We start from the raw sequence: 8,751 nt of genomic DNA on the forward strand, positions 1-8,751 counted from the left end.
AATTAATATCTAATTTTCATTTCGTTTAGACTTTCACCACTTTTGTCTTTAGGAAATCATGGCCGCTAAACACTTGTGAAATTCTCACGACAATTTCGTCCATTTTCTGGTGTCTCGAAGCTATCGAAAGTCTTTTCTCTTTTTGTTTTATTATTTGTTTATTGTCAACTTATCTATAGATTTAAATTAAATATGGCTGTAAATGAAAGTACAAAAGGTGGAGTATCTAAAGCGTGAAATTCACATTTAGACAAATTAATATTTCAGTTTTTTTTCTTTAATCGCCAGATATCAGTTCTAGTTATCTGTAAAGTGTTATTAACCCAATGCTGAAGTTTTTATTTTTAAATTTGAATTTAATTTTTTAGCACTAGTATTGAGTAATTTTTTTTTATCAGATATCATCAAATTTTACCACAAAAACCATCTATCAGTAGTATTTAACCATAACGGATATGGAAAAAACAGTATTTAATAGCTACTAATGACTCTTGTTACTTAAAACTGAGGAAAATAACAGCTACTTCCAGCCTTAAAAATCAAAGGACCGTATCATTTGATAGAGATAATGCCTGTAGTGGTTAATTTTCATCATGCAAATCGCTAATATGTGATTTTTATCGATAAACGGATAATGAAAATGTAATCAACTCACAATTAACGCAATATTACAATTTAACTGATTCTATGAATGACGCATGCGCGCGCCTTTGATTGCTTCCGCCATGACTTCTGAAGAGCGCGCGTCTGTAAATGCATGGAAAAAACAAATACATCCACGTGCTTTCGAGGTCCAGATGTGACACAGTCGAAATTTTCTCACATATATCCCCATAAATTCTATTTAAAACCCGGAGCAGGTTCTTTTCCATGGTTATTTCTCAACCGACCGTCTGAATCCACAAATTGCTCTAAATTCGTAAAGTATTGGTGAGGACATTAATATTATGATATTGTTTAAATTTGTTATAAATTGACATGGAAGAAGTACGTGAAATTCCGGTAAAAATTCATATCATAGCAGGTTCATTCATACCATACGGAAGTTGGTACGGCCCTGTCCAGAAAATAGACTTTCTAAATGACGAAATACAGAAGGGAACGGATGAATTTACTTCCGAAATAAAGGTAAGATTTTTTATTATGAATATTCGAGTGAGATACATATCAATTCCAAATAGTTTGTCTTTCGGTATTTTCGGAATCAGCAGTTATTTGATTCATTATTGTTATTTAATTCAATGCCAAAAATATTAAGAAGCACAGCGGATATGACATCTAAATAACACGAATTCGCGGTTTCGATCTCACGAATTTACGATTTCGACATCATAAATTCACGATTTTAACGGCACGAATTCATGTTTTCGCTATTAAAACTTCATAAATTGACTGTTTCACTTTCACGTTTCCAACTTTCGACTTTTTTAAATTCATAAATTCACGATCACAAATTCGTGCAATTGAAATCCTGATTTCATGAAGTTGAATTTTTGAAATTGAAATCGGAATTCGTGAATCTGAAATCATGAAGTTATTAACTTAAATCGTGGAATTCGTTAAGTTGAAATCGTGCATTTGAATTGAGAATTAATGAAGGGAAAAGGTCTCTCCGGTATTTCGTTGTAACTAGATACACGTCTGAATGTCAAATGCGACTCAAATCCGTGACGAAATCTATCGGGATTTGCTGTCACACATATAATTTTCTTGAAATAGAGGTTAATTTCAAACATATTTTTCACATCAATTACCCGATTTTCTTACTAAATAGAATATTTAAGTGAGCAAAACATATCGATTTTCTATGAGTAAGATAAATTTCTATTAGAAATTATGAAAAGAAATGTGTTATCACTTAGAACTACTTAGTGTAAATGTACTGTTTTTGATTCATAACATCGATTCTAATTATTGAACTGTAAACGCCATTAATAAAACTTACTTATGGATGATTTTGTCATTGTCATTATTTTGTGAACTACATAGTTAAATACTTTTCTTCTGAATGCTAGAATGTTATGTACGCCAGGATTACTTTGCAATGGACATGTAAATATCATTTCACATAAAATCTGTGTGAAATAGATATGTAACATGCCGTTGTTTATTCAATTCAAAAATTTTCTGTCTTAAAATGATTTGGACATTGTCCGAACTTTGATACGATTTTAATAATATATTTTGATTAAGAATATGGCGCATGCATGCATAGTTATTTTTTCATATCGCAACAAAACATAAAGGGTACCGTAATCAAAACTAAACTAAAACAGTTACAGTTTCGCTATAGCCAAAATTCGTTATAAGCGAGTTCGTTATAAGTGGAGTCGACTGTACATAACTTTGATATTTTCTCTAAGTCTGTCACATCGAAACTTTTGCCTGGTATGAAATAAAATAACTAGGTTGTTAGATAAAAACACGTGTTAATTTGTATAGTCTGTGATAAGCATTAATTAGATTCCTAAATGTATAATGTCATATATATATCTGGATATAATATAGGTGGTTATCACTGCCAATAAATATGATCGACATTTAAGCCGCGCCATGACAAAACCAACATAATGCGTTTGCGACCAACATGGATCCAGACCAGTCTGCGCATCCACACAGTCTGATCAGGATCCATGCTGTTCGCTTACAAACCCTATAACAAGTAGAGATACTGACAGCGAACAGCATGGATCCTTATCAGACTTGTAACACCGCAAAACGTCCGTACCGCAAAACGTACGTATATGGACGTTTTGCGGCGCATATCGTCCACCTTTTTCTGACGTACATTTTGCGGTAAAAAGGCATGGTCCTGCCGCATAACGTCCATATTTTAAAATTTAAAGTTTATATAATTTTCGTTAATTTTGACCTGTATTTATCAGGTGTTCCAAATTTAGCTTGATCCACATACCCTAAGCAATATGTCAAGAGTTATCTGTCCTTGAATTACAATATCTGTTATATTTCACATTGTTACCACTCCAACGCTTTCATTTCTTCTTTAATCTTGACAATTTTCAACAGAATATCTATGACCATAAAATCTCAACAAAGTTAGAATATAGGCTAGATCTAACAAAAAACAACAACAACAAAAAAAAAACGCACTATATATCACCTTATTAGTGCTTTCGTTTTTTCTCCATTCTTAAAGTATTTTATACAGAATATGTATAACAATAAGGTCTCGATCAAGTTCATTTATGAGCTAAAACGACTGAATATGTCAAAAGTAATTTGCCTTTGAATAATAAAAACTTTGAATAATAAAAATAAAGACATATTTTAAAGTCAAATTATTGAATTGATCAGATGCCATTCATACATTTATGACAGGACGGACATCTTGAATAGTTCAACTATAATATTGACCTTGAAATGACCTTGACCTCAAGGTCACTATTGAATTTTGCTTAAATTACCATATCTTTGTCATTTACAGATATTTGGATATTGATGACCATTTCAGACGTAGAATTGAGTACTGATATCAGTTACCCAGATTCTGACCAAGTACATGAAATGTACTTGCTTTTTATTTGTAATATTTAATGCTATCTACCCTTGTCATGTGGAGCCTTTATAGGCAGGTGGGCGATATAAGGCCACCATGACCTTTTTGCTTTGTTCAATTATAAAATTACATTGTTCAATTATAAAATTACATTATGGCATTCAAACAAAACGCTTACATTACGATATTTTAAAATATGCTTTATTTTTTATCAATAGAACACATTGAACTTCTTTTTCATCATTTCCTATGCGGAAGAATGTTTGTTATAATATACTCTATTACATATTATCTATGTTACTTATAGGCAAAATGTTTTGTTCTTTAGGCGAAAAAATAATACGGTTTTAGAAAAGGGACGGACTTTCCGACTAACTTATAGATTAAATCATTTTTCAAAGTTATATTTTATGACAATTTCAAACTCGCATTTACAAGATTTGTAGTTCAAAATATTTGAGCTGAGTCAAGCAGAAATAAGCACTATCGTCATTTTTTTCCACATTCAAAAATTACAATCTCATCTTTGAGAAAATATTTTAAAAGTTACAGGGTTAGTTACTGACCCGATACGGGGATACACGGTTCTGTAGGAAACCATAACGGGACTCAACCCACAGAACCGTATATAACGGTATCTAACCCTTTAACGATTCTATCACGCCGAAAACCTTCCTCATCGTAATTTAGCATAACCAGGGAGATCATACCACGTGACAATATGTTAATACAGCAAGTAACAAGAAATATCTTTAAAAAAGATAAACGGCGTTGATGGAAAAGATTTTCATGTATAAGAAAGAAAGAAATATAGAGCGGCAAAGCGGACGCAGTTTAGTAATTATATTTTACTTGTTATATCTGTTGCCAAACCATCACTGCCTACTTATTATGGCCTAAGGATTAAGGAACCGAGTCATGGAAACCCATTCAAGTGTCTGTCCAAAAATGTTGAAGCTGTTGCAACAATTTCGTCTGGTGATAATACGTCGATCAAAGAAGCACTGTCTTACATTAAGTCGCAATCTACATTTATTCAATTTCAATTCAATACATCTAGTAGAATTATAATTCAAGATGAATCAATGTCCTTGAAGTATTCGTGAGTATATTTTACTACAGAAATTGTGGACGATATGCGGCGCAAATACACACTCTCGCCGCAAAACGTACCAAGTACGATATGCACCGCAAAACGTCCACATGTGTACGATATGCGACGCAAAACGTCCACACGCGAACGTTTTGCGGTACGGACGTTTTGCAGTGTTACACAGACTGCGCGGATGCGCAGGCTGGTCTGGATCCATGCTGGTCGCTAACTCATTATGTTGTTTTGTCATGGCGCGGCTCAAGTTTATTAATCAATTTAATCTTATATTTATACACAATTATAACTGAGCCTTTGTTTTTCTTTGAATAAGGTTAGTTTTTCTATAACATTTTCCTGTCATATAATAATTATTGGTTAAGAATATTACGAGAACTTGAACTTGAACTTTTTAAATGCATTTTTTAATGCAGTAAAAACTAATCGACACAATTTCCATGTAAATTTCTTTTCAGATAAACGCAGAAATGGGTACGCTACAACCCGAGACCTACACCAAGAGGCCCTGGTACTATTACCTTCAAGCAGCACGAGATATTCACGAGCAAAATCTAAATATAACTCGATCACCTGATGGTAATCTTTACTTGCGTTCTACTAGAGAGATTGATAAAAGGGAGGTAATTAAATGCTGGTACGACGAAGGATTAGCTTGGGAGATGAATATACCGTACCTTACTCCAGCAAATATCTTAGGTATTGTATATAATACTATTTTGCTGTATATGTTTTGTTAATTATATATATATAGAATATTGGTCTCCAAAATGGCTGCCTTTTTTGGCAAGGGAAGTAAATATTGTAAAGGAACTATATTTAGCGCAAAATATTCCAGTGCAATGATACTATATGGCTGACAATTCAGAGCCCCAAACCATTGAGGCATATACATACACACATGAAGATTTGATCATGATGATGAAAAAAAGCTTTCATATAAGACCTTTTATTGAATGTTTAATATGTGTATTTGTGAATGATTTAAAAATTTATTACCACGGTAAAATACTGCAATTATATGCAATATACCGGTACATGATGGACTCACAGACATTTCGGATGTGGATCTCTAAACGCTTTAAAATCCAAATCAATTGTATATTTTTCAATCCCAGCAAATATATTTATCATGTTTATCAATAAATCCTTATTTAAGCGGTTTTGAAAAAAAAGATATTTATTTCATCGCATATAATAGACACATTACAGACGTTGAAATATGATTTCTTTTACAAAACTGCTTTAATAAGGTTTTATAATTTTATATATACAAGATAAGTTTATGTGCTGGGATTGACTAAAATATACAATTTATTTGAATTTTAAGGCGTTTGGAGCTGCACACCCCGCGTGTCTATGGATGGACTTATACATATACAACCGCCACTCATTCAGGTTTTTTTTCAGGTATCGGTAAATACTGCTGCATCCGATGTCAAAAAGAATTCTCATTTCCAAACCATTTGAAACTCCACATTATGCACAAATGTTCTGAATTTGAAAACTTTAAGTGCTCGAACTATGATAGTGAATCGACGAAAAGTAGTCCCTTTTCTATTCCTACACGACCGCCGTTTAACAGCGCATCTCTTGTCACGAAACATTTCCCGAGTGATACATTTTATACGTCTGATAAAAAGCCAGATGCCGGTTGCTTGCCGCACACCCATGAATCTCGAGTTAAGGACTCGTGTCTCACCAGTTATACACTCAAAGCAAGTTTTGAATTAGTTCCTAATATGCCGACGTATGCAATACTACATGATCGTAAGCAGTACCAAACGGAGAGAAGAGAGCATTTTGATAATGAAATTTTTGTTACCGGAAGTCAGTGCAAGAAATCGCAATATTTAGACATTGATGAAGAGGAGCCAATAGAAATCCTGCGAAAATCATGCTCAATAATGACATCTAACAAAGGCCATCTTTGTGTATTCTGCGGCAAACTTTATTCTAGGAAGTACGGCCTAAAAATCCATCTACGGACCCATACTGGATATAAGCCATTAAAGTGCAAAATTTGTCTGCGAGCATTTGGTGATCCGAGCAACTTAAATAAACATATAAGACTACACGCACAGGGGAATACTCCGTACCAGTGTACATATTGTGGTAAAATTCTCGTTCGGAGACGAGATCTCGTGAGACATTTAAAGTCTCGCCATCCGAACGAAGTATTGTCATAGGTTCAATGATATATTATTTTTATCAGATACCGAAGCGTCCTTCTAAATAAATAAAACAATTTTACTAGTTTCGTTTATTGTTTTGATTTTCAAAAGTGCATGTGATTCTTAGAGCAATAATAATGATAAAATATTTATTTATCGAAATAAATACAATGTACATGCATTATCTTTGCGCCTGGTCACGACAGAATAATTTTGTAATGCATGTTTTTTCACGTGGAAGAATCCAGTCAGTGACTGTATTTGAGCAAATTAATTAAACATTCGATCCCGTAGCAGTGACGGACAGTCACAAGTTATTTGAAGTCAACGACTCGGTAATAGACGTTCCTAAACTATATGGATGAGAAAATGCATATTAAATGCATATGTATACATCTTGTATAGAAATATCCACGGTATATATTCCATACATACTACATTATCTACGCTATATATTCCGTACATACTACAATATCTACGGTATATATTCCCTACAAAATACATTATCTACGGTATATATTCCGTTCATAATACATTATCTACGGTATATATTCCGTAGAAAATGTAGTATGTACGGAATATATACACAGTGAGAAGACCGACGATGATAAAGGGAAGGACAAAATCCCCCCCAACAGACAGAACTAAAACATTTCATTAAACATTTATGACTTTCTTCTTACAAATAAATAAAGTTCTTTTTCCCCTCACGCCTGGTCGGACATCCTTTCATTGTATCCCGTCTATTTTTTTTAATGTTTCCTTGCTTTGTACAAATTACAGCTCATTAAACTTTGCTGATTCAATCTCAGCCACTCACTTCATCAACATATCGGAAATCCATACGTTCCCTATTGGTTTCAGCATTAATGAACCCGCCTTCTTAAATAAATTCAAACCAATGAAAAGACACCTTCAATTATTTCTACGCTCCACCGGAAACGGTTAACAGTCCAATAATAGTCGCTCGATAGATTTGACTCGGGTTCTGACAAAACTGGTTTTGCCTACAGCCCATTCAAACTGTACAAAATAATACAAATGGGAAAAAGAGATATATTTTTCAAAGCACGAAGACTTTCATAATTCTATGTGAGTAATATATTATTTTATCAAATATTTTATCAAAATATTATCAAACATTTCAATTGGCATTATTTTACGTAAATCAATACCTAGATAATAAAAACAATATGGCTGTGTAATTTGGAGTTTTGCCTTGAAGAAGGATAAGACTGTTTTCAGGGGCAGGGTCCAGGGATATCGTCTTCCGAACCTTTTCATTTTACCTTTTTGCTTACACCTGAATGTTTTCTAGTCATATAAAATGACGGAACGTATATATACAAGTCCGGACATACCATATCACCAGTAAAGTGTACATAGTTTAGTACATGTACATAGCAAATAATAGATATTCTGTTTAATACCAAGAATCATAAAACCGACTTGTTTACTTTATGTTCAACTTGCACAACTTAATGTAAAATGGCTGGGTGAAATGTAATTTTGATATTAACTGTACTCGAACATCACTTAATTTAGTAATCCATTTTCTATAATCTGTATACATAATTATTACTTAAACGTAACTTATAATGGTTATTTGATTTTGATAGTAAACATATCGGCAAAGATTTTTTAAGGGCTCGCCTTATAAATCTAACAATATCACGACAATACGGGAAATACAAAAGTTTAATAGGGAGGTTTGCAACGCTATTTAACAGTTTAAATTACCCGTTAGGGTATACTAAATCACCCCTGAAACCAATAGAGCTTACAGCACCGTCACAGTATAACTAACAAAGTGGGGGACGAACACCACAAATTGCTGTTTTGGCACGTGACCTATTATTGTATTACACGGTGATTTCAAGCGTTGTTTCCCCTCCTGGACACGTTCTTTATTACTCACCCAGTAATAAGACGAGCTAGGAAACTAAAAACTT

General features: G+C 33.3%; 1 pseudogene; it reads left to right on the plus strand.

The window, feature by feature from the left end:
- The first annotated feature begins 978 nt into the window (after positions 1 to 978).
- On the plus strand, positions 979 to 6,823 carry LOC132729689 (zinc finger protein 484-like; annotated as a pseudogene).
- The last annotated feature ends 1,928 nt before the right edge of the window (positions 6,824 to 8,751 follow it).

Source organism: Ruditapes philippinarum, unplaced genomic scaffold (assembly GCF_026571515.1).
Source record: "Ruditapes philippinarum isolate M1 unplaced genomic scaffold, ASM2657151v2 ctg1519_1_1_1_1, whole genome shotgun sequence".
Lineage (NCBI taxonomy): Eukaryota > Metazoa > Mollusca > Bivalvia > Venerida > Veneridae > Ruditapes > Ruditapes philippinarum.